Source organism: Lynx rufus, unplaced genomic scaffold (genome assembly GCF_022079265.1).
Source record: "Lynx rufus isolate CCGP_SWC_20201006 ecotype Redwood Valley unplaced genomic scaffold, mLynRuf1.p SCAF_4, whole genome shotgun sequence".
In the NCBI taxonomy this organism is placed as follows: domain Eukaryota; kingdom Metazoa; phylum Chordata; class Mammalia; order Carnivora; family Felidae; genus Lynx; species Lynx rufus.
Window position 1 is genome coordinate 156,203,212 of NW_025814856.1, and position 26,651 is coordinate 156,229,862.

The following is a 26,651-nucleotide window of genomic DNA, read 5'->3' on the forward strand; positions in this document are numbered from 1 at the left end:
CTGTTGACCAGATTCTTGGTTTCTCCTTTTGGGGAAATCGTTGACAAAAGTGACTTGTGTGCTTTGAATTTTAACAGGGCCTAATAAACACATAAAAAGTAGTTCCTCACTTTAGAGAAAAAAAAATGACCATTTTCAGAAGATTTATGTCAAAAATACCTAAAGTACTCCAAAACATAAAACAGACCATATTTACTAATGATAAAAATTTCTTTCATACTTTCTTTCGTATGATCACATACATTTTTAAAAGTCTGTTCATCTCATGCCATTTGTAAATCTTGTGTGATTTATACTTTGGGGACCACCCTGTTCTATTAGTCCACTGAACTGTTGTTTGGATGTATTATTAATATTGCTCTGAAGAAGAGAATATGTTCTCTCCTATGGTAGTTGCATTCTGGAAGATGTGGTGTGATTTTATGAGTGTTGTTCTTTTTTTTCCCCCTTGCTGTGTTTCATTCTCTTCAACTATTAAATGCTGATGCCAAGGTGAAAATGATGTTGTTACCTGCAAAGTCTTTGAGTCAAAGATAGAAAACAGTTCTTTGTGTCTCTTAATATTATAACACAGGTTTGCTTCTGTTTTAAAATATTATTTGTGAGAGCTGATGTTCTTTGATTTATAAAAATATTGAAATTCATCAGAAAAAAGTGGTAATTTGAAAAAAGCCAATTGTTGAAGAATGACAAGCAGTGGGTATGATCTAGGTGGCAAGTCAGATTTAGAAAAGTCCAGAAAGAGAATCCATCTGAATGTTTATTTTGTAGTTTCTGTAGAATGACTAGGGATTTTAGCCGATCCAGTTATTAGTGTCTTAATATTACAAACATCACAACTGCTTCGTGGTTAGTCTCCTATATGAAGCAGGTGGACCCATTCGGAGCTCTACAACTTTGTAAAGATGTACAGAATATTAGAGAATTCCAGAAGAGAGTAACTTGGCTTGGATTTAAAAGTAGGAAAACAAGAGAAACCAGACTCGTTTTTGACAATGGGTGACTTCGTAACAGTTTGCAGGTTCTCAGATTCGTGAAGTGTTATTTCGTTCGTTGTTTTCCACTTTCATCAAAATTGAGATGGTAGGAAGTTGGCTGAAACGGGAGGGAGAATTCATGTTAATAATAATGCCTGATAAGCAGTGGTAGGGCTTGCTGAAGGACATTCTTGAATTTCCTTTCTTAAATGTCTCTTGCAACAAGATGGGTATCTTTCTGTCTGCTATTGGTTAATGCCACTTAGAAACAGGGGGATGGAGTCCGTATCTTCTGGTGGTTCTATAGAGGGCTTTGATTCCATGTTGCTTTGCCTGGCAATCCGGCTAGAAAGGTTAACTTGGTCTGTGCACCAGAGAGATTGGTTACCATAGTGACATGTTCTTCCGGTGAAGCTGGAAACACAGTGACAGGGAAAGGGATAGGGGAAGAGTGTACAACATTTTGACTTTGTATCGACTGATTTTTAATTGCAGCAACAGAAAATGGACACGGCACAGCAGGGGGATTGAATACACTGATACCTAGAGTTGGCAGGCATTGTATTTCACTTGGACTAATGGAGATGCTGTTCCCCATCACCCAAAATACAGCAATCACTGTCAGCTGCAAGCACCCGCTTACCATGGCCGTTTCTGTCCATTTGACATTCTTGTTAGGTATTATTGAGATAGATGGCATGCCAGCCTTACAAATCTTGAGAGACTTAAGGTCACTATCTTCATTTTTAACCTCGAAGCATAATATTTGAGAGCTAGATCTTCCTTTTCTAAGCAACAATAGACACATTTTGGAAATAAGGGTATCTTATATTAGTAGAATTCACAAGCAACTCCAATAACATAGAACATAATTTCTAGACTTAATCCGTGTTCTTTCTAGATCGGCAGATTTTAGAAGGAAGTAAAAAAAAAAAAAGCACCCAGAAATTGATATTCCTCTATTTAAATTTAGGGCAGGCATCTTAGGGAAAGATATTTATCTCACAGTATTCATTAGCAGCCTCAAAAGATACGGTAGGCCTTTGTCTTTTGGGGGAACATCTCAGATTAAAATGCTGAGAGATATGTGTTGGGCAAGGGGGAAGGGACACCAGAGAAAAAGACTGTGTAAAATCTGTCAATATTAGGGGAAAATTAGAGATTTATCTAAATGATCATACAGCTCCACGTAACTCAATCATTTGTTAAATCAATGTTCATTACATTAGAAAGTTGCCGTCTATGCATTTTAAAACACAACCAAACCACATAATTAATAAGAAAACAAAAGTCAAATCTATATCTGATTCGAAGATAAAGTCCTTTAGATTCATGTTCTTTCTGAAATCCATTTCTTCGATGCCCTGTTGCCATGTGTGTACCAATAACAAATATGCATTTTTGGTCACGGTATATTTATTCGTTTGTCTTATTGAACTGTTAAGTTCCTGAAGGGCAGGAAAGATATAATTTGTAAAATACATTCACCAGATGCTTGGTACTTGGGAAATATCTCATACAAATTAGGTTCACAGAAACGTATCCATCAAGAGCTTATTCTAATTGTAGGAACACTTGTGTGGGAATCCAAATAAAGGATTAGTCAGAAAATTGTGATGAAAAAAAAATGAGCCAGCATGGCTCTCAGGGTAGGTTAATATTGCAACAGATGCTGAATAATTTAACAGGGAAGGTTTTTTTGAGCAAAAAAGTTTTGCTACGGAATAAAGGAAACAGTACTTTTTTGGATAGCCGATGTCACTGAACAGACATTTATCACCCACAATCATTATTTTTCACATTAGATGAGATTTTAATGATTTCCTTCTTGGAGGTGGGATTGGGTAGAGGGTGCAGCAAGGATAGATCACCCTTGAATCCCCATACGACTGTGACCATAATCAAGTCCTCTTGTCTTGCTTTTCAACCATGTCAACGTCTCCCTAGTAAGTCACTGCAAGCACGGGGGACAGATCAATGACAGGATCAGTTTCTGAAATCCAAGAGACTCTCAGACCCTTAGGAGGAATAGCTACAGGTAGGATTTTGTTCCAGGGAACATTTACATTCTTTGATTTCTACTGGCATGTTATATTGATATGGCTTAAAATAAGTAGATCTTCACCTGAGACTCTAAGAACTTTTTTTATTATTTGAAAATAGGCCTTCTAGTAGAATTTGATCTATATAATCATAGACTGGTTGTCTCTGTATTGAGGCTTATTTGAACAAAACACTGCACATATTCACAAATTAATAATGTGCTCAGCAAATATTTACTGCACATGTATTGTGTGATGGACACACATCCCTGGAATGAAGTGATGGATAATACCTGGGCCTTAAAATTCCCATAGTCTGTTAGCGTCACAGGGGATAAATGACAATGACAGAGCAGCAGCTACAGATGCGGAGAAGCACCGAGCAGGCAGTGATGGATGGTGTTGGCAGTGGGGCAGGGGGATGGGGGTAAGCCGGGAGGGGTGGGGTGGGGAAAGTTGCCTGGAGGAAATGAAATCGAACACAATTTTCATGAACTTGGAGGTGGATGGTGAGGAAGGCCATGTCAGGCCAAGAGAGCTATCTGCATAGCCACGGAGCTGTGAAACAGCAGCTTGGCCTCGTGAGTGGTGATTGCTGGAGTGAGTGAGAGGGGCAGGGAGTGGAGCTGGAGAGCCGGGAAGAGCCAAGTCAAGGAGCTTGTATACTCACGTCCCTGGTAGCTGTAACGCCCAGTAGGGTAGCTGCTAACCACAGGTGGCTCCTTAAATTTAAAATAACCAATATAAAATGAAATTAAAAATTCATTTCCTTAGTCACGTTGGCCACATTCAAGTGCTCAAGAGCCGTGTGTGGCTCGTGGCTGTCATATTGGACAGTGCAGGTTAGAGAACATTCCTGTCATCCCAGAACGCTCCATTGGACAGAGCTGCATGGAACCCAGAGCCTCAAAAGAGCAAGCACGTACTTGGTTTCAGATGAGGAATTAAATTAATTAAACATGATAACTTGACCTCAAATTTAAGTGTATTATTCTACACTTGAAGAAACTTTGCTACTTGAATGTTTTGGGCAGAAGGTTTGAGTTCATGGTCAATTATACCAAGTCTATATTTTATTAACTTCCCATCTTTAAGATTCCATTAAAATTCCATCAGAATTCTCACATGCTTCTCTATTCTCTCCTTGGCCTCTCTCCACTCCATTCAGAGAAACTTGCCTTGTTGTCTGGATGGAAAGGGTTAATAATAATAATTGTCAAACATGATGCCAGGTACTCCTCTAAGAGTTTTCCATATATTCGCTAATTTATTCTTCATAATAACGCTCGAGGTGGGCATTATTATTTTTTTCATCCCTGCGCTACAGTTGAGGAAACTGAGGCATATACATGTCCATTAACTTGCCAAGTCTCACAATAAGGAAGCGAAGGTGCCAAGATTCGAATTCTGGCTCCAGGTTTGGTGACTCATGCACTGCCCTCTCTTGTCACCATAGTGTCTGCTGGGCGGGGGGTGTAGAGTGGAGAAGAGGCTGGGGTATTGATTCCTCAAACTAGAAAAGAAACGAGAAGCAATTGTAGAACGTCACCAAGGGGAGACCTGCTTGAGAACTCCCGCTTAGGCCTGCAGGGGAAGGTCATGTTAAAGTAGTTCACACACTTGGCTTTGAAACCCGCTGACAGAAGCCCTTCCACACTTTGGTACGTGATTTAAAAAAAAAAAAAAATTATGTTTATTTATTTTTGAGAGAGAGACTGCGAGCAGGAGAGGGAGACACATAATCGGAAGGAGGCTCCAGGCTCCGAGATGTCAGCACAGAGACTGAGGTGGGGCTCGAACCCATGAGCTGTGAGTTCATGACCTGAGTGGAAGTCAGATGTTTAACCGACTGAGCCACCCAGGTGCCGGATACATGATTTTCAAGTATTTATTTTGCTCACTGTGGTGGATGCTGAGGTTATGGCCACCCTCATTCATTCCGCAAATATTAACTGAGGGCCTAGGGGCTGGGCATCATGGATAAGCTTACATTCCAGTGGGGAGAGACAGACAATAAATAAATACATGTGGAATAAAAACAAGGGGCGCCTGGCTGTCTCAGCAGAGTGTGCAACTCTTAACCTCAGGGTTGTGAGTTCAAGCCCCATGTTGGGTAGAGAGCTTCCTACCAAAAAAAAAAAAAAAGGTACTACCTTAAAAACATGCCAATTAGAATAAAAATGATCCCTAATGAACTAATCAGTATATAATATAATGTGAAGTAGTGAAGAGCATGAAGTGTCTCTGCTTTTAGGAAACATAAAGAAGAAGGGGCACCTGGGTGGCTCAGTCGGTTAAGTGTCTGACTCTTGGTTTTGGCTCAGGTCATGATATCACCGTTCGTGGGTTCAAGCCTTGCATCAGGCTCTGTGCTCACAGTGAGCCTGCTTGGGATTCTCTCTCTCTCTCTCTCTCTCTCTCTCTCTCTCTCAAAATAAATAAACAAACTTAAAAAGAAAAGGAAGCAGGGGCGCCTGGGTGGCTCAGTCGGTTAAGCGTCCGACTTCGGCTCAGGTCATGATCTCGCGGTCCGTGGGTTCAAGCCCCGCGCCGGGCTCTGTGCTGACAGCTCAGAGCCTGCAACCTGTTTCAGATTCTGTGTCTCCCTCTTTCTCTGACCCTCCCCTGTTCATGCTCTCTCTCTCTGTCTCAAAAATAAATAAATGTTAAAAAAATTTTTTTTAATAAAAAAAAAGAAAAGGAAGCATAAAGGGGAAGCTGGGCAAGTAAGTGAAAAATTCGCAGTTCCATTAGTTTTGGTTTTGAGATATAGGGAGGCTTTACCGGCTCACAAGGAAACACATGTAAACACCCACGGCCTTTGTATATAGTGTGTGCCCCATGCATACACATTTTGTGTGTGGCCAAATGCGCAAGTGAGTGCGGTCACATCATCCTCCCTCTTCACTCTGAAATACAATGAACCAGTGAGAGGTAACATTTAGGAGCCCTGTGACTCAGTGGGCAGGTGCACGGATGGGAAGAGAGAGAGGGTCAGTGTGATGTGTTTTGCACACCTGCTGTGTACCAAGCGCTCCGCTAGGTGCTGGGGGGGGGGCAAAACGAGGAGGCATCACATGGTGCCTGACCTGAGGGAACTTACACTCTAGCTCACGGTTTCCCAAATTCATTGTCATGTGTGGCTGGATCAGGCTCTTCCTCAGAAGACCACATCTGTGTCAACCAGATCAGGAGTCAACTGGTCAGGAGACTCAGGTCGGGGGAGTGAGTTCTTTTTATTGAGTCAACAAAGCCAAGAGCCATGTTTCTTTTCCAGAAGGTCAGCTTATTTCTTCTTGTACTGTAGGGTTGGTAAGGATCAATTACAAGATCGATTCTGTATATTCCACTTGGGGTTGTCGGTTACAAATATTTTTTCCCTCTCTGCTGTTACTAGGTGGTCCTAGGCCTTCAGGCAGAATTCTGAACACACTGTGGGCTAGTCTGACCCTTCACGTGCAGGCACATAAACATCTAGGAATGAAGGAGAGTGAAGTCACAAATATGTATTCAGATGCAGATACTTTTACAACTACGTACTCCAAACAATACGCAGAAAGAGGAGGGAGCAGGTGACCTGGGGGATGAGTGGACAGAAAATTGATTTGAACATCTGGATTGGACATCTGCTGTTTCTGAGAAAATGCATACGTTTTATTCCCAAAGGACATTGTTTTGTCAAATGTAAAATAGTGAGTTTGGATTATATAAACTTCAAGACCTTTCACACTCTAACGTTTGATGAGAAAGTTAAATTTAGGTGATAGAGTGTAGATAATAGGTAGATGGTTGAGACAAGGTGAACCCGGAGAGAAGGGAAAGGAGGGGAGAAAGGAGAGAGAAAGGGGCCACTTCTTTTTTTTTTAATGTATTTATTTTGAGAGAAACAGAGACAGTGCAAGTGGAGGAGGGACAGAGAGAGAGAGAGAGAGAGAGAGAGAGTCCCAAGCAGACTCCACCCTGTCAGTACGGAGCCCCACAGGACAGGGAGTTGGGGGGGGGGTTTGAACTCATGAAAGAGTGAGATCATCACCTGAGCTGAAACCAGGAGTTGGTCGCTTAAGCAACTGAGCCACCCAGGTGTCCTAAAAGAGCCCACTTCTGAAGGGAGCATCCCAGGGTGCTAAAAGTGTGGAAGGAAGAGGTGAGAAACAAAGCAGCTAATTTCATACCCGCACACAATCATGTAACACAACTTCACTGCTTCTCTTTGGAATGATTTGAAATGTCTTGTTGCAGATTGGAGTTAAACACTGAGACAGTTCATGGAGAAACGTGGGGATGGCTGCCCAACAATGTGAATACACTCAAGGCCACTGAACTGCATACACTTAAAACTGGCTAAGATGATCAGTTTTGTGCTGCGTATGTTTTACCGTAATTAAAATACATAAATTAATTAATGAAAAGAAATGGTAAAACTTAATAGAGAAAGGAACTGTATTACTGGTCAGTGTGTAGGATACTTTATAGCCAAAGATCTTCATTCTTTCAACACACTGATTGAGCACCTACATGTGCTAGGCACTGGAATGCTTAGGATGCAGAAGTTAATAAAACAGACAAAATGCCGGCCCACATAGGTCTTACATTTAAACAGTTTTGAGAATCATATATATATGATACACACACGTGTATCATACATACACGTGTACGTATATATATATCGTGTGTATACATATATATATATCGTGTGTATATACACACACGATATATATATATGTATATATATACATATATCAGTGTAAAATATATATATTCTAAACAGTTTTGAGAATCATATCTTTTTTGGCTTGCTTTTTAAAAACAATACTTTTAGGGGGTGGCTAGGTGGCTCAGTCGGTTAAGCATCCCACTTTGGCTCAGGTCATGATCTCGCAGTCTGTGAGTTCAAGCCCTGCATCGGGCTCTGTGCTGACAGCTCGGAGCCTGGGGCCTGCTTGGGATTCTGTGTCTCCCTCTCTCTCTCTCTGTGCCCCTCCCCTGCTTTTGTGCATTCCCTCTCTCTCTCTCTCTCAAAAATAAATAAAACTTAAAAATAAAAACAATACTTTTAAAGAGCATCAAGATATAAAATGAATAAAAGTAACAAATACATCTCTTGGGTCATTTAAAAATTATTGTAAAATGAAGAGCTCTTACTGCGTTTCGTCTTTTGAGCTCCAACTATGTCAGGCACATAACTTGGAGGATCCTGAGAGAAATCCATGGTTCCTGTCCTCAAAGAACAAACAAAAGGAGGAAGTGTGCAAGGAGACTAATAAATATAAGCCCTAAGGTTGCTTCTAGGAGAGATTTATTTACATGTCAGGGGCCTGAGTGGTACTTGAATTTTGGAGCAGGTAAGGGAGGCTTTGCAGACAAAGGAATGTTCTTAGAGTCATTATTTGTGGACGGATAAGGTGAAGTCTTAGCCTTATTAGTAATTTAAAAATTACTAATTAGTTTTGACAAGTCTTGACAAGGCTTGACAATTTTGACAAGACTTGTCTAGTCTGCCTTCCACCTACCCTTGTCCCTCAGACCCCCCAGCCCTTCTCCCAAGAGGCAGCCATTGCTACCAGATTTTATAAATCATACCAGAGGTGATTTATTCAGCAGTGTTTATTTTTTTTATTTTTTATTAAAAAAATTTTTTTTAACGTTTATTTTTGAGAGAGAGAGAGAGAGAGCGAGCATGAACGGGGGAGGGGCAGAGAGAGAGGGAGACACAGAATTGGAAGCAGGCTCCAGGCTCTGAGCCATCAGCCCAGAGCCTGATGTGGGGCTTGAACTCACGGACTGCGAGATCGTGACCTGAGCTGAAGTCGGACGCTTAACCGACTGAGCCACCCAGGCGCCCCTATTCAGCAGTGTTTAATAACATCACGTATAAATTTAAGTCAGGCAACGAACAGGTGATTCAAAGATGAAAAAAGTTTATTTTTTATAAATTTGTATACACAGAGATGGTGTTTTAAGGCCTGCTCCAGGAGTCACCAGGAATTGTCTACAGGTGATGTTTATGCTGAGTGGAAGCTGCTATTGGCGTTCAAGGAAGTTTGACAGATTTGCTGTTTTATGGGAGACTGCAGTATCTGAATTATTTCAATTGATTTTTTTTTTTTTTGGCGTCGAAGTATTTTGCCAAGAAAAGGCAATTTACTTTATATTAGGTCATCTTCATAAATTTATATCATTTCCTGCGTTTTAAAATGCCCTGCTGTTCTATATTCTGAACCTCACTCCGTTGGACACTTTATTTGCTCTAGAGCGTCTCCCTTTCAATTTTGGCCTGAATTTCTCTTAATCTTTATCACAGCGGTTCTATTTAGGCAAACACCACTCCTATTCCCCAAAGCCCTGGAGTGTTTCACAGAGCTGGATGGGATGGGGTTGTTTTTACCCTAAGGAAGCTCTGCGCTCATATGCTGCTGTGTGTGTGCTGACACCACACTGGAGTGCAGCTGGAATCTATCTCCGGAGGCTGAAGACACGTATACTTGTGCTCCTGCTATATTCACACGTATGGACACATGTCCAAGAATGTATGGCGCCACCGCTTGGAACAGCAACGGAAATAAGCAAGACAGAGAAACTTACGTGCCCATGAATAGGAGAACAGATGATGAGGTACGGTATAGGGTCATACAATGGAAACTATTGCCATATATTTAAAATAAATATACATTTATACATTTCCAAGTGAGTAAACATAAAATTTGAGTGAAATAAGCAGGATACAGAATGAAATGTGGAGTATGTTGCCATTTATATGAAGTTAGACACAGATCAAATAACATTAGGTATTGTTTATGGAAGACATTATTTGTGTTGTATTTGCAAGTATGCATGGGACTGATAAACCCAAAATGAAAGATGATGTTTACCATTCTTTTTTTAAAATGTTTATTTATTTATTTTTGAGAGAGAGAGAGAGATGGAGAGACTGAGTGTGAGCAGGGGAGAGGCAGAGAGAGAGGGAGAGAGAGAGAATCCCAAGCAGGTTCCATGCTGTCAGCACAGAGCCCAACGTGGGGCTGGAACTCACAAACCTGAGATCATGACCTGAGCTGAAATCGAGTTGGATGCTTACCCGACTGAACCACCCAGGTGCCCCTGATAACCTTTATTTAAAAAATTTTTTTAAGTGTTTATTTATTTTTGAGAGAGACCGAGACAGAATGCGAGTGGGTTAGGGGGAGAGAGAGAGGGAGACACAGAATCCAAAGCAGGCTCCAGGCTCTGAGCTGTCAGCACAGAGCCCGACGCGGGGCTCAAACTCACAAGCTGTGAGATCATGACCTGAGCCAAAGTCAGTTGCTCAACCGACTGAGCCACCCACGTGCCCCATCCCCTGATTACCTTTCTTAAGACAGAGAAACAAATGGAATTGGGAAGTTGCTTTAAAATCATGTCTGCTATTTCATTTCTTAAACTGAGGCAAATGGGGAATGCACACAAGCAGGCTATTTGGAAAGTTTCTATGATCCTGACAATAAAGTTAACATTTTATTTTATTTTAACTGTGTTGTTCAGTGTTTAGGAGGCAGGTTCTTTAAGGAAAATTAATGGAAAACTTTGTTTCTGAGGTGATCTGTGACTGACTTTTGTGACTAGTAGCAGCAGCATTTAGAGGAGAATCAGGTAACTCCTAACCAACAGTTTTCACTGAAAGTAGCTCATGGGAAGGGCTGAGAACAAATAAAATTATGTTTTACTCACTCTTAATGTGGTGTGAGAAGAGGAAATTGAGGCTTTAAAATGATTTGTTTCTGGGACATCTGGGTGGCTCTGTAGGTTACGTGTCAGACTCTTGATTGTGGGATCCAGCCTTGCAATGGCTCTGTGCTGAGTGTGGACCCTGCTTAAGATTCTCTCTCCTTCTGCCCCTCCCCTCCCCCGCCTTGGGCGTTCTCTCTCTCTTTCTCTCTCTCTCTCTCTCTCAAGATAAAAGTTTTAAAAAAAGATTTGTTTCTGAGACAAAGAGTAATGTACAAGTCACTCCCCCCTTTGTAAGTTTCCTGCAGCTTGTGGAAGAAAACCAAGAGTTTTAAGGGTCAGAAAGGCAAACTGAAACTAATCCTCCATTTAACTTGATCAGACATAGAACTGTGAATAGAGAAGGCACCGAGACAGGGAGTGTGGGATGAGCCAGAGGCTGAGTGCCCACCTCTGGGAAGGCTCAAAGACCCCGAGATCGCGACCCGAGCCGAAGTTGGTCGCTCAGCTGACTGAGCCACCCAGGCGCCCCCTCAGAAGTTTTCTTATCACTCTGGAAACCAAATAGAGAATGTTAGTCGGTAAAACTTTATGTTACTGATGAACACGGTTTAGCTTCTTCATCCTTAAAATTATGAGGGTGACCGTAGCCAAGGGTCCCTCTGTTATGACAATGATTCGTGTCCACTGTGTTCAGACAAACTACAGCTGGAGCAGAAAAGACCTATCACAACGATAGCGGGGGCTCCATATTCACCTGATAATGCTGGGCCCGAAACACCAAAGCTGGGCCCGAAGTCCCTAGGGAATGTCCCTAGGGAATGTCCCTAGGGCCTGAAGTCCCTAGTGTCTCGTGAGGTTTCAGGGGTATTGAAGCAGAGTGACTCCGTGCCTATGTTTTGGTAGCCACAGGGTTGACGAGATGCCCAGGAGCTGCCGTATCCGGGACGTGTATCCACAGGTGGCAGTGCCCATACTTCCTCAGGTGAATGACCTCTCTCTCTCTCTGGGAAAAGCTGGCCTCACCTTTCCCTGTCTCTCCTCGCTACATGTGTTCGCACAAAGGAAACCGGAGGTAGTCTTGCTCAGCCCTAGTTTTTTTCAGGCGTGGCCCCTCTCCTGGCCTGGCCTGCCTCTCTTGCTCATGCGTCTTCAGGGCACTTTTGGGTCCCTGCCGCTAGGTTTCTTTTCCAGTCCCCGGCGGCTGGGACTGCTCCTTCTTTTTCAACACTTCATCTCTTCTGGCTTTGGAGGCAACCAACATTCCCTCTTGGATCGGCTTCTACCCCTGTTCTTCTTCTTCTTCTTCTTCTTTTTTATATTTTATTTATTTAGTTTTTTGTAATCTCTACACCTGACATGGGGCTTGAACGCACAACTTGGAGATCAAGAGTTGCACGCTCTTCCGATTGAGCCAGCCAGGGGCCCCTCTACCTCTGTTCTTATTCCCTCTTCTTTGCTGGCTCTTCTTTCTCAGCCTGTGTGGGGTTCTCCAACATTCCATTCTCCTGGAGCATTCTCTTTCACGCCTCTGGCTCTTTTCGGCCCTTGAAACTCATGACTTGTCGCACTGGGAATCTGTCACTCAGACCTAACGTCCAAACAGCTCCTGTGGGATATCCTGTGGGATATCTCCGCTTGGATATCCCATGGGTCCCGAAGAACCTGTTTTCTCTTCCCGTGCCCTGAAGTCCTTTCTCTCCCATTTTCCTCCATCTTGCTATCCCACCTCTCTAGTTGCCTAAACCAGAAACTTAAGGATCATCCTCAGGGCTCTCTTCTCTCCTGCCCTACTCATCCACGCAGTGAACAAGTCGCTTCTGCTGATATGTTCGTGCTTGTCCCCCCATCCTGTTCCAGCATTGCTGCTGTGGTTAGGTGTCCACTCCCTGTGCTCTTGCAGTGCCCTCGGCTTCCTGCTCTCTATCTCATCTGTCCTCACTGCTTTCTAATCAGAGTGATTTTTCCTAAATGGAAATCTAATCATGTTATCACTTGCTCAACTCAGTGGCTCCCCACAGCGTATCAGGATAAGATCCGTAATCTTCACCTTGGCCCATGGCCCCCCCAGGTCTGGCAACATACCCCCCCCACCCCCACCTGGGCATCTGGTCCTTTGGCGTGCCTTTCTGCATCCAGCACGCTCTCGTCCAGCCCTGATGGACTCCCCTGCCCCCGAACAAGTTGAACTGTTTTCTGCCTTGGGAACTTTTGCTTATGAAGCTTTTTCCTTGGCCTGGAAGTCCCTGTCCCTGCTCACCCCACCCCCCAAGTCTGCCTGGTCAACACATGCTTACCTTTTAGCAATCAGCTTAAGGCCCTCTCCTGTCCTCTGGCTTGGTGTTCTCACCCTGTCACACACCAAACGCTTGCTTCCTACCACCAGTGACATTTTATTTCCCCATATGTTTCCATCCTTTTTGAGACTGTTTTTGCACTATTTCGTATTCATCTTTTTATCCGCAGCATTTTGCATAATGCATGGGCCATAATAGGTATTTAATACCTACTTGTTGAATGAATGAAGGTTTATCTCAGTTAATGCAGTCGATCTGGAAATCTTATTTAACAAAGAGCCATAATTTCATTGGACTAGGGAGACTCACTATTAAAAGGAAGCCTGCTGTGAATTGTTCTGTAATGCATATGATAAACTTCAATTTATTTCCTCGGTGAAGGTTTGTATTTTCTTAAAGCACCCATATTTCTGACTCACAAGGGGAGAATTTCAAGTGGTGACAATTCAGTTTTTTTTGGATTTGACCTCTTCATTGTGCCCACTTTTTCTCCTCTTTAGGCCTTTTCGAGGCTGGCCCTTCTACCCTAAAGAGAGTAGGCAAAGTAGGGGGTTAAGTTAAGTACCTCCATTTCTTGTTCCTATCATGCAAGGAAGGATTTCCAAATTCACCTCTGGGGCTGGCAGGTGTGGCCATTCCCTCAGGATATTTTTCCAGGTTTCACAATTTTTATCACCAGGAGTGTCTTCAGGCTATCTCAGGGAAGCCTCCCTCTCAACCACCTATTTAGGGCAGTGTCCTCACCTCTCCTTTGATATTGATTTCGGTCAGATAACGACCGGGAAACAGAGACTGTGCCTTCTGTGACCATCTCCGCTCTGGTTCATACCTCAGTTCACCATTTATGACTTTCAACAGGAGTGGGTCAGTGATGCTAGGAAGACATGGTAAGTATTCCGTCTTCAGTATCTGGCATGCCCGATGCCATTGTTGTTGGTGAGCAATGCTGCTCACAGAAAACATCATCCCCATGGGGGATTTGGGGACAGGGAGACACGGTGGGAGATTTGGGGACAGGGAGACACGGTGGGAGATTTGGGGACAGGGAGACACGGTGGGAGATTTGGGGACAGGAAGACGTTGGGGCCAACCGACACATCTTTGCTTGCGAAGACCCCCAAAGTGCTCAGTCAACAGTGGGTGAGAGAGATGTTTACTTCTCAGCGTCTCACAGGGAAGGCGATACTCCCAAAATGACAATGACTGTTGTTCTGACTGGGTCATTTTACGGTGAAGGTTTTAAGGACTTTTCTGGCCTGTAGTCTGCTAAGGGCAGAGCCTACTGCTAGGTCGTTCAGATAAGTAGAATAATTCTTTTGCTCTCAGCAGCTAAATATAGATCCAGCCCCTTTGCTTGGTGCTCTAAACTAGGTTAAATAAATGATTCATGTCAAAGCAACATTTTATACGACCACTCTAACTCCTGGATTTATAGGAGTTAAATCTGTACGGCGTTTCAGTTGGAAAAGTGAGTTCCAGCACCTTCTGCCCAATCCGGAGAAAGTGCTCAGGTTAAAAAAAAAAATGTAGATTGTATTTTCAGTAGTAACCATGGAGTAGGAATTCCAACGAAACTTGTGTTTTGAAGAGCTGGCTTAATTGTAAAAAATGATTTAAAGAAGCGTGGATGAGCTGCATAGTGATGCGAGTCTCATAAAATGGTGGGTAACCCTTACCCTAGAAAACTGTCTTTTGCCTTGTATGTTTATTTTAGAACCTGTAGGAACCTAGAGGTTTATTTCAAACTGGAAAGGTGGCATTTCATCTCTTTGGGTCCGTAGAGTTGTTAACATTTCAAAGAAGGACTTTTATGTTCCTATGCCAGCAGCATGCCTGTATCAGCTTTTATTACACATATCCGTAGTGGTGTGGTGGCTGGCTGGGCGCTTGTAGATCAATAAGCTGTAAAAAGGGAGAGGCATCGGAGGCCATAATGGCTTCTTCACAGAAGATAGATTGTCTCCAGGTAGTGAAGTGCATTTAGGAACTACAACAATGATATCCCTGTATTGAGATCCTGATTATTTAGAAGAAAGAAATGGCCACTCTCAAGGTGATGAGTCCTCTCATAAAGACTTTAGCATGCTGACCATACATTCCGGGAGGTTTTGTGTCCACTGCTATAGCTGAAGTGAAAATAAACTCACTTGTTTTAATGGAAGAATTCCCAGATGGAGAGATACAGAATCAATTCCGTTGGCCTCCAACACTACTTGATTGTGGTTGCTCTTGATTGTCTTATTAATTAAAAAAAAAATCTTCTTGTAACCTCTACACGGGTTTTTAAGAGACGGCTGGGCTTGGGTACAGCATCAGTGAGGGGTTGGGAAAGGTAGAGGCCCTACACACGACATGATTGGGTGGGCTTGGAGTGTGTAGAAATGTACACAAGGCAGCACGAAGCTCCTTACCTAAGGTTCTTGACCTGTGGATACACAGAGCTGTGTGTACTTATTTATGGGTGCCTTCCTAGGGATAGGGTATCGGAGAGGATGGTGACGTTTTCCAGTGCGCTAACAATTTCCACTCTGTGCTTCTCCTTCATGATGTAGGAGTAAGTTACACAGATTATATATTCATTTATTCAACAAATATTTGGTGATACTCACATGTCAGGATTTGTATTGGTGGCTTACGGAACAGTAATTCACCAAATATGCAGACTCCCTGCCTACATGGGGTTTATGTCCCGATGAGCTAATTAAAAAGTAAATAAGTAACTATGTGGAATATTAGACAGTGATTAGTGCTAAGGAGAAAAAACAAGGCATGGAAAGGGACAGGAAACGTGAGGCGGCAGGGTTGAAATTGTAGATAGCATGGCCAGGGAGGCCCTTGGTGAGAAGCTGGCTTTTGAGTAAAGAGCTGGTGTACATGAGAGAACCAGCTCTGGGGATCGTCGAAGTATGAAGATTTCAGAAAGAGGGAATAGTAAGGGCAGTGGTCCCGATGTTGGAGACACAGGGAGGATGGCAGAATGGCTGAGGGTGGGAGCAAAGAAGGGGCTTATGGTAGGATATGATGTTAGAGAAGTAAAGAGCTACCTCACGTAGGGTTTGAAGGTCATAGGAAGGAGTGGGATGGGCAGCCATCGGAAGGTTCTGAGAAGAGGGGTGGCATGATTAGATTTATGGTTTAAAAGATCACTTGGGTTGTTGAGCTAATAATAGATTACAGCGGGGCATGTATACATAAACAGGGGGAGCAGCCAACAGAGGTGGTGGCTGGAACCAGAGCAATAGGGGGAAGAGATTGAATATATTTTGAATGGCAAACTGCCAGGACGGGCTGATGGATTAGATGCAGGGTGGGGCAGAAAAGGAGAAGTCAAAGATGGCCCCGAGGATTTTCACCCGGGGAGCTGGTGGACTGTGTTGCCATTTAAATCTGATGGATAGGACTGTAGGAGGATCCTGATTTGGGGATCCACCATTTTGGGTAGGATAACCTTTGCGACGCCTTTCAAGTGCTCAAGTGGACATGTCAACAGTTAGCTGGATGTCTTGGCCTGGGCTCAGGGAAGAAGTCTCCCTTGGGATGCAAATTTGGGCGTTCCTCAGCTTCTAGCATTTAAAGTCATGAGACTGAATGAGATCACCTGGAGAGCGACGGCAAGTAGAGAAGAAATAGGTCCAAGGATTAAGTTCTGGGGCACACTGACTTTACAGAGCTCAGGGAGATGAGGAAGCTTAGCCAAACTGACCGAGAAGAAATAGCTAGGGTAGTGAGACAAAAATTAGGAAAGCATGGTGTCCTGGACCCAAGGAAAGCCGCTGTGTTGAGGGGGAGGAAGTGATCAGTTGTGCGCAAAGCTGCCAGTGGGTCAAGTAAGATGAGGCTGAGACTTGAACTCCACAATGTGGAGGTCATGGATTTCAGTGGGGGGCTCAGGAGTGAATGGAAGAGGGAGGGAATTGGAAACAATGAGTTTTGACAGCTCTCTAAAGGATTTTTGGTGTAAAAGCAAGGAGAAAAAATATGGTAGGTGGACTGAGAAAGTTAGATTAAGAGAGACTTAAAACTTTTTTTTTTTTTTTTTTTTTTGAGAAGTAATAGCATAATTGTAGGCTGTTGGGAATGATCCAGTAGACAGGGCCAAAACTGATGGTGCAGAAAAAAATGATTGCTGGAGCAATTGCTGAAGAAGGTTGAGGCGGAAAAGAAGGTGGAGAGGAAAGGGTAGAAGGAAAATTTGTGGCCCTGGAAGAAACACATATTTTGGGTGAGGCAGGATGTAAAAATCCAAGACAATTTTTTTTCTTTTTCTTTTTTTTGGAGGGGGGCATTATTTAATTTCTTTATCTAAGGAAAAAATAACATAAGATTTTTATATTTTTTATTTTTTTATTTATTAAAATTTTTTTAATGTTTATTTATTTTTTAGAGAGAGAGAGAGAGAGAGAGAGAGTGAGTGAGTCAGCAAGCAGGGGAGGGGCAGAGAGAGAGGGAGACAGAATCTGAAGCAGGCTCCAGGCTCTGAGCTGTCAGCACAGAGCCCTATACGGGGCTCGAACCCATGAACTGTGAAATCATGACCCGAGCTGAGGTCGGACGCTTAACTGACTGAGCCACCCGGGTGCCCCCAAGGTTTTTTTAATGGCCAACTTCCTGGGACACCTTAGTGGCTCAGTTGGTTGAGCGCAGGTCATGATCTCATGGTTTGTGAGTTCAAGCCCCACATCAGGCTCTCTGCTGTCAGCCTGTCAGTGCATAGCCCGCTTTAGATCCTCTGTCCGCCCCCCCCCCCCGCCCCGCTCTCTGCCCCTCCCCCACTTGCATTCTCCCCCAAATCAATAAATATTTAGGAAAAAAAAAAAGGCCAACTTCCTAAGTCCATCACCCAAATCTGGAAACCAGGCAAGAAAAGATTTTCGTTATATATATATATATATTTTTTTTTTTCTTCTTCTTTTTAAAAAGTTTTTCTTTAAATTCCAGTTAGTTAACATATAGTGTAATATTAGTTTCATGCGCAAGACCATTTTTCTTTTTAAAAAGAAAATAGTGTGAATGGGGAGGGTCAGAGACACAAGGAGACAGAAAATCTGAAGCAGGTTCTAGGCTCTGAGCTGTCAACACAGAGCCTGACTCAGGGCTCGAACTCATGAACCATGAGATCATGACGTGAGCTGAAGTCAGATGCTTAACTGACTGAGCCACCCAGATGCCCCAAGACTATTTTTCTTGATGCAAGTTATATCAGTCATCTTGCTCCCACTACAAGCCTGTGGGATAATTTGAGCTAAGACCTTTAAGCTTCTTTTAAAATTTTTTTTTTTTTCAACGTTTTTATTTATTTTTGGGACAGAGAGAGACAGAGCATGAACGGGGGAGGGGCAGAGAGAGAGGGAGACACAGAATCGGAAACAGGCTCCAGGCTCCGAGCCATCAGCCCGGAGCCTGACACGGGGCTCGAACTCACGGACCGCGAGATCGTGACCTGGCTGAAGTCGGACGCTTAACCGACTGCGCCACCCAGGCGCCCCAAGACCTTTAAGCTTCTTGAGAGAGTGTTTCTATAGCATGTCAGCATCTTACTGTCATTGAGCATTTAATGGGAGCTTCTCAGAAGAAAGTAGGATTGGAGAGTGAAGTCCATTCTGATTATGCATGTTGTCTTTGCTTTCTGCTTTATAAAAAGGACTTGGTCAGAGTAGCCTAACTGTTCCAGGTACTAGGTGGCTGGTGATTGGTTAGACTTTCAGAGACATCTTGCTCTCGGGCGTTAGTTGGAATGTGATGTGTTGTGTCTTGAAGTATGGTGCTCTGTAAAGTTTTAAAAGATTTCATTTGTTTTAAAAAGTTTATTCAGGGGCGCCTGGGTGGCACAGTCGGTTAAGCGTCCGACTTCAGCCAGGTCACGATCTTGCGGTCCGGGAGTTCGAGCCCCGCGTCGGGCTCTGGGCTGACAGCTCAGAGCCTGGAGCCTGTTTCGGATTCTGTGTCTCCCTCTCTCTCTGCCCCTCCCCCGTTCATGCTCTGTCTCTCTCTGTCCCAAAAATAAATAAACGTTGAAAAAAAAATTAAAAAAAAAATAAAAAGTTTATTCATTTTTGAGAGAGTGAGAGAGCACAAGCGGGGGAGGGGCAGAGAGAGAGGGAGACACAGAATCCAAAGCAGGCTCCAGGCTCTGAGCTGTCAGCACAGAGCCAGATGCAGGGCTTGAACCTATGAACCCTGAGATCATGACCTGAGCTGAAGTTGGAAGGTTAACTGACGGAGCCACCCAGGTGCCCCAAAGATTTCATTTTTTAATTTTTTTTTTCAACGTTTATTTATTTTTGGGACAGAGAGAGACAGAGCATGAACGGGGGAGGGGCAGAGAGAGAGGGAGACACAGAGTCGGAAACAGGCTCCAGGCTCTGAGCCATCAGCCCAGAGCCCGACGCGGGGCTCGAACTCACGGACCGCGAGATCGTGACCTGGCTGAAGTCGGACGCTTAACCGACTGCGCCACCCAGGCGCCCCAAAGATTTCATTTTTTAAAGAGAGGACAGCTCATCCTTAAGCTTCTCTTACTAGGTGCTGTAGGACCCTCTAGCCAATAGTTTCTGCAATTTTCCGTTAAATAGTGTTACTTTTATGAGAATCTTAGGGTGCTTTGGCTCTGATGACATTCAGGTCATTTTTGAGATAAAGATGCTTTATTTTCAGGCTGGATAGTCACATTCTTGCCTTGTCATCCTAAAAATGCTGCACTGTGTCTACATTTCAGAGCCACTGATTAAATGACTGAAGACCTATGATGGTGCAGAATTAGACTTCTTTGTCCATGGAAAACAAAGTCCACAAATTTCTGGTAATCTCTTGGCAACAAATATTTTCTATGATTGATGTAGGAATTAAAGTCACAAAATCTTCCTTTCTTGGGGAACAAAAGTCTGGATATGGTGCAAAAATTATGAGTCACATTGATAGGCAATCACTTGTCTGCATGTTTTTTGAGAAGGTGTGGATGTCATTCGCATTTTATTTCTTCCTTGGAGATGATAAGGATTCAGAATTCCAAGAAAAACCGCAAGTTCTAGAGACACAGAGTAACAGGTGCAAGTTAGTGGAGCAGGTGGTGTATAATTTCACCTTTGCCTCCTACTCAGAAATAGGGGGAAGCTAGGTCCTAATTTGGAAACCATGTGAGAAATGGCATTCATTGCTACCTATAATTGCACATAACTTTTGGCTCTTTTTTTTTTTTTACCCTTCTGGCTTGTGGCTGGGAGTATGTTTGATTCCATCTGTAAGCGTGTAGGTTCTGAACTTCCATGAAGTGTCTTTCGGGATGCATGTCATGACCAATTTTACTTTTTCAAGTGCTTGGAAAATTTTTAGCTTGCGTTTTTTTCCCTGTTGGGTTATTGGCACTTCCCCCTGCCCCCCCAACCCCACCCCAACTATTGCAGTAATGGGTTTATTCAGTAGGCTGCTCTCCTGCCTAATCTTCTGTCACCTACTTGCTCTTTTTCTCTTAGTAGCTGCTTATTCTCTCAATCACATCCTTTCATCAGTACCTTTTTTCACCAGTTAAACCCTGAGCCACCTCGCCACTATGTGGGGCATACAGGGTAGGTATGATCATTTCCATTTTACACAAGGTGCCAGAGACTTAAAAATGTTTATCATCTGTTGCTTGACTAGTAAATAGTGGAACCAAATGGGGACTATTGCCCTTTTCCATGTTCTTTCTTTCTTTTTTTTTTTTTACTTTACTTTTAATTTTATTATTATTTTTTAAAATTTACATCCAAATTAGCATATAGTGCAACAATGATTTCAGGAGTAGATACCTTAGTGCCCCTTACCCATTTAGCCCATCCCCCCTCCCACACCCCCCTCCAGTAACCCTCTGATGTTCTCCATGTTTATGAGTCTCTTCTGTTTTGTCCCCCTCCCTGTTTTTATATTATTTTTGTTTCCCTTCCCTTATGTTCATCTGTTTTGTCTCTTAAAGTCCTCATATGAGTGAAGTCATATGATTTTTGTCTTTCTCTGACTAATTTCATTTAGCATAATCCCCTCCAGTTCCATCCACGTAGTTGCAAATGGCAAGATTTCATTCTTTTTGACTGCTGAGTAATACTCCATTGTATATATATACACCACATCTTTATCCATCTGTCGATGGACATTTGGGCTCTTTCCATACTTTGGCTATTGTGGATAGTGCTGCTATAAACATGGGGGGTGCATGTGTCCCTTCGAAACAGCACACTTGTATCCTGTGGCTAAATGCATAGTAGTGCAATTGCTGGGTCGTAGGGTGGTTCTATTTTTAGTTTTTTGAGAAACCTCCATACTGTTTTCCAGAGTGGCTGCACCAGCTTGCATTCCCATCCATGTTCTTTCAACCACCACACTACTGGATGCTGCCTCACAGTACTTTGTTGAATTAGAGATGTGCCTGTGTATTTTCCTGGTTTTCTCTCCTCCCTCTCCTTTTTCATTGCATCCATAGGAGTGACCAGATGGGTGAAGGGAGGTGCAAATACTGATGGTCGCTCCAGGCAACCAAGCCACATCTCTCTACTGGCATTGGCAGCCTCTGACATAGTATCTAGAGGGAAGAAACTACATTCCATACAACGTGATTAACCTCTTGGCCAGATTCTTGTTTTGACAGCTTATAATTGGCTTTCGCCCAGACTTGTGGGGGGAATGGTTTGATAGAGTAGTATTCCACTTTAAATATTTTATTATACCATGCTTTAAATTTCACTTTAGGTCACATGTTTGCCCACTGAACAAAGGGTGGCTATCTGTTTGCCAAAATTATGTCTCTTTCCCCATGGGTGCAGAACCAAACTATTTCCCCCAGTATTCTCTGCAGTTAGGTGTGGACATACGACCGAGTTATGACAGTGATATGTAGATGAGTAATATATTCCATTTCCATGTCTGTCCCATAAAATCCTCCTGTGCGATCCCATGCTTTCTGTCTTCTTTCTTCTGTTTGGATGCTGACAATCTGGGTGACATTGGAAGCCAGGATTCAAAGATTGCAAAACTTCAGGGATTCTGAGCCCCATTGAATGGGAATGGTTGTCTCCTCTGTCTTGCTGGCTGATTGGACTTTAGTGAGCAAGAAATAAACTTCTTAGCTGAGCCACTGAGACTTTAAAGTTTATCTGGTAATGTAGCTGGTATTTTTCATTATTTTCTCATGTATATAATAATTTAATGCATCTCTTTTGAACTCTAATATGAAGGCTTATATTACAACCACCATTAGGACAACAACAGAAACTGTGTGCACCTAGATTAGCACAGTAAATGATAGATCCTCTACTAACACCAGCATTGTAGTAGAGTTTCATTCATTTATATATTTATCTATATGCAATTATAACAAGATTTGAAATAAAAGATTAATTCAGTACTTTTGCCTCCAAATTTTTAGTTATTGCCAAAGATTGCTTAACTTAATCCTGTTTATGATTTCAAGGTTGAAGAGAACCAACTTGGCCTCCAGTCTTTTGGCCAATAGAGCTCCAATGGAGTCTGTCCATGGTCCTGAAAATTTTAGCATCTTCATGGTGTCAAATTTGCAACCTTCTTCAAATCTCATTATCCTTAGTGTGTACAGTACTTCCTCTTACAAAACTTATCCACTAGACAGTTAGTTTTCTCCTAAAACAACCAGGCTTTCCTTTTATCTCAGCTTGCCAAAATTCTCTTTTCATAATTTTCTATTCTGATTTATGATGTTACCAAAAGAGCTCCCTGCTGCAAGTTCCCTTCTCCAAAATATGAATCCTTATGACTTTTTCCCAGTCAAGAGGCATCTCTCCAATTTATTACCTCTTTACTCACTCACTTGAACTTCTGACACTTGAGACTTTCGATACTGAAAAATTTCCCCAGTGCCAATGGAAGAAAGAATGTCCTTCTAACCCTAATTAAATACAGAACAAATTTATTACAGATAAAGCCTTTAAAGGGCTTAAAGTTTGAAATTCAAGGCTTATCAGGTTTATCATGACACAGTTAAAAAAATTTTTTTTAACATTTATTCATTTTTGAGAGACAGAGTGTGAGTGGGGGAGGGGCAGAGAGAGAGGGAGATGGAATCTAAAGCAGGCTTCAGGCTCTGAGCTGTCAGCACAGAGCCTGATACGGGCTTGGACCCATAAACTGTGAGATCATGACCTGAGCTGAAGTTGGATGCTTAACCGACTGAGCCGCCTGTATCATAACACAGTTTTTTTTTTTTAATGCTTACTTATTTTTGAGAGACAGAGACAGAGTGTGAGTGGGGGAGGGGCAGAGAGAGAGAGAGGGAAACACAGAATCCGAAGAACACTCCAGGCTCTGAGCTGTCAGCACAGAGCCTGCTGCGGAGCTCAAACCTGCGAACCGTGAGATCATGACCTAAGCCGAAGTTGGTCGCTTAACCAACTGAGCCACCCAGGCACCCCCATAACACAGTTTTAAAAATACTTTTGCTATCAGTCCAACTTTCAAAAATTTGTGTGTAAAGTGGTTTGTCTAGGCTTCTGTTTCAAATATCTTCATTAGAGTGTAGTTAACAGTGTAGAGTTATACTGCCTCCAAATTCCAGCTTCACTATTTATTGTGTGACTCTGAGCAAGATACTTAACTTTTCTAGACCTTAGTTTCCTTATCTGTAAAATGGAGATTTTATTTTTAACCAGCTCATAGAGTTATTGTAAGGGTTGAGTGAGTTCATACAAGTAAAGACCTGAGAATAGTTCTTGGCACATAGAAGTGTTAGCTGTTATTATATTTAAAACTTGCAAGAAAATAGAATGGATTAGACAGGATCATTTATATGTAGGTCTCTATATTAGATAATTTCCAAAATGATCGCTGTTGCCAGAAATGCCTTATGGCATAGAATTTCTAAAATATTTCATATCTGAAAGTCTCCAGTTTGTGATTTCTTTTGGGCTTTGTCTTCACCTTTTAAATGAAATTTGTTCTTTTAATAATCTCTCTTTGATTACCATTAATAGCCATATTATGGAAAGAGCCCAAATGTCCATTGACTGATGAGCGGATAAAGAAGATGTGGTATATTTATATGCAATGGAATATTACTCAGCCATCAAAAAAGAATGCAGTCTTGGGGTGCTGGGTGGCTCAGTCAGTTAAGTGTTCGATTCTTTTATTTATTTGTTTTTTTAAACTTTTTAATCAAAAATTTCTTTTTAATGTTTTATTTATTTTTGAGAGAGAGAGAGAGAGAGAGAGAGAGAGACAGAGCCAAGCAGAGGAGGGGCAGAGAAAGAGGGAGACACAGAATCCAAAGCAGGCTCCAGGCTCTGAGCTGTTAGCACAGAGCCCATGTGGGGCTTGAACTCAACAACTGTGTGAGATCATGACCTGAGCCAACATCAGACGGTTAACCGACTGAGTCACCCAGGTGCTCCTCTGTTTTTCTCTTTAAGTTTATCTAATTTTGAGAGACAAAGACAGTGTGAGTGGGGGAGGGGCAGAGAGTGAGGGAGAGAGAATCACAAGCAGGCTCTGCACTGTCAGCACAGAGCCCGATGTGGGGCTTGAAGTCATGTGCTGGAACCAAGAGTTTGACGCTTAACTGACTGAGCCGCTCATGCACCCTAAGTGTCTGACTCTTGATTTTGGCTCAGGTCATGATATCATGGTTTGTAAGTTCAAGCCCTGCATTGGGCTCTCTGCTGTCAATGCAGAACCCACTTTGGATCCTCTGTCCCCCTTTCTCTTTTCCCCTCCCCTCCCCTGCTCATGCTCTCTCTCCCCAAAATAAATAAATATTAAAAGAAAAAAGAATGAAATCTTGCAATTTACAATGACATGGATGGAGTTGGATTGTATAATGCTAAGTGAAATAAGTCGGCCAGAGAAAGACAAATACAGTATGATTTTTCACTCATATGTGGACAAAACAGATGAACATATGGGAAGGGGAAAAAATAGAGAGGGAAACAAACCGTAAGGGACTCTAATGATAGAGAACAAACTGAGGGTTGATGGAGGGAAGTGGGTGGGGGATGGGTATTAAGGAGGGCACTCGTGATAAGCGCTGGGTATTGTATGTAGGTGATGAGTCACTCAGTTCTATTCCTGAAATCAATATCTCACTGTATGTTAATTAACTAGAACTTAAATAAAAATAAAAAAATAGTCTCTCTTTGGCCCCCATATTGGTTATCTTTATTTACAAAGACCAAACCAAAACCAAAACAAACAAAAAAATCTGTTTAAAAGGAAAAAAAAAAAACCCTTCAACTTTGCTAAAGCCAGCTTGACCATACAGTACCCCCTGCAGCAGAATTGGATCTAGGGACAGCTGTGAAGTTTGTCTTTGGGGAATCTTTTCCTCTCTTGATGATATCCCATTTCTATCAATTAAAACATTTCTCTGCCTTCCTTCCTATCATAGCTCTTCATTTTAGAAAAGAATCTGAACAGATCCTTTATTCTCTCTTGTATGTGACCAATAAAGCTCAATGGCTGGCCCGTCCCAGGGGAACTTGCTACAAATATGAAGACTCACCCTTAGGCTAAAGGAATACATTTCTAATGTGAAATTTTAGCTCTTCAGTGGAATGAGTATTTTGTGGTCACCCATTCTTTTCTAACATTATTATAAATAGCTACCCTTTCCCACTTTCCTACAGGTCTGGTTCTGATTCAGGATTTATGCATTAGCTCATTTTTCTTAAAAATAATGTTTATTTATTTATGAGAGAGAGAGAGAGAGAGAGAGAGAGAGAGAGAGGATGGGGAGGAGGCAGAGGGAGGGAGACAGAATTGGAAGTCGACTCTAGGCTCCGAGCTGTCAACACAGGGTCCAACGTGGGGCTCGAGCCCATGAGCCGAGCCGTGAGATCATGATGGCAGCCGAAGTCGTACGCTTAACTGACTGAGCCACCCAGGTGCCCCTGCATTAGCTCATTTTGAACTGAATTGTCAACTTGCCGAATGGACTTGAATGTGCCTAGCGATTTACTTTTCATGAACCATACAAGCTGAGGTCTTCAAATAGGGATGCAGGTCAAAATAGAGCGGCCCCACTCAGTAATGTTGTAGTCTCTTGATTGGCCACAAGAGCTTGGCTTGGATTGTTACAGATCCATAGCAAAGCACAGTTTCATATGTATCGACTGTAGCAATGTGTTATTGTCATTAATCACAGCCATTGGTGACATTTAATGGAAGGGACCCTGTGCTAGGTTGAGTCAAAGCATTGGCTCCTCTTTCCAGCTCTGCCATTTACCTGGGTGACTGCCGCCTTTGCTTCACAGGTTTTGTCTGTAAAATGAAAATGGTGTCTCTTAACTCAGGCTGCAATTAGAATCATCTTTGCAGCTTTAAAGTATGCAGATATGTAGACCCCAGCTCTGTAACTTCTAATTCAGTACATTTGGTTGTGCCAGGTCTTCTATAATTAAAGACTGAATTGGGAATTACCGGATGGGTGCATTTTTAAGGTCTTTGGCTCTTTTGAATGGTCATTTTCTCTCCGAGAGTTCTCGCTCTGTACTCTGTATAAATGCAAACACTTAGAAACATTCCTTCTTCCTGTAGAAGCGCGAGAGATGCTACCATTTTCTACAGCCAGCTTGGAGCGGATAGATAGCAGGCTGAATTTGGCAGGGGGGGAGGGTACAGGAAAACTGATAAGCTTCCCAGAT

General features: G+C 42.6%; 1 protein-coding gene across 1 annotated transcript in view; it reads left to right on the forward strand.

Annotated features, from left to right (window-relative positions):
- TMEM178B (transmembrane protein 178B) overlaps positions 1-26,651 on the forward strand; it is a 366,236-nt gene that overhangs the window by 946 nt on the left and 338,639 nt on the right. The gene's annotated exons all lie outside the window — the stretch shown is intronic.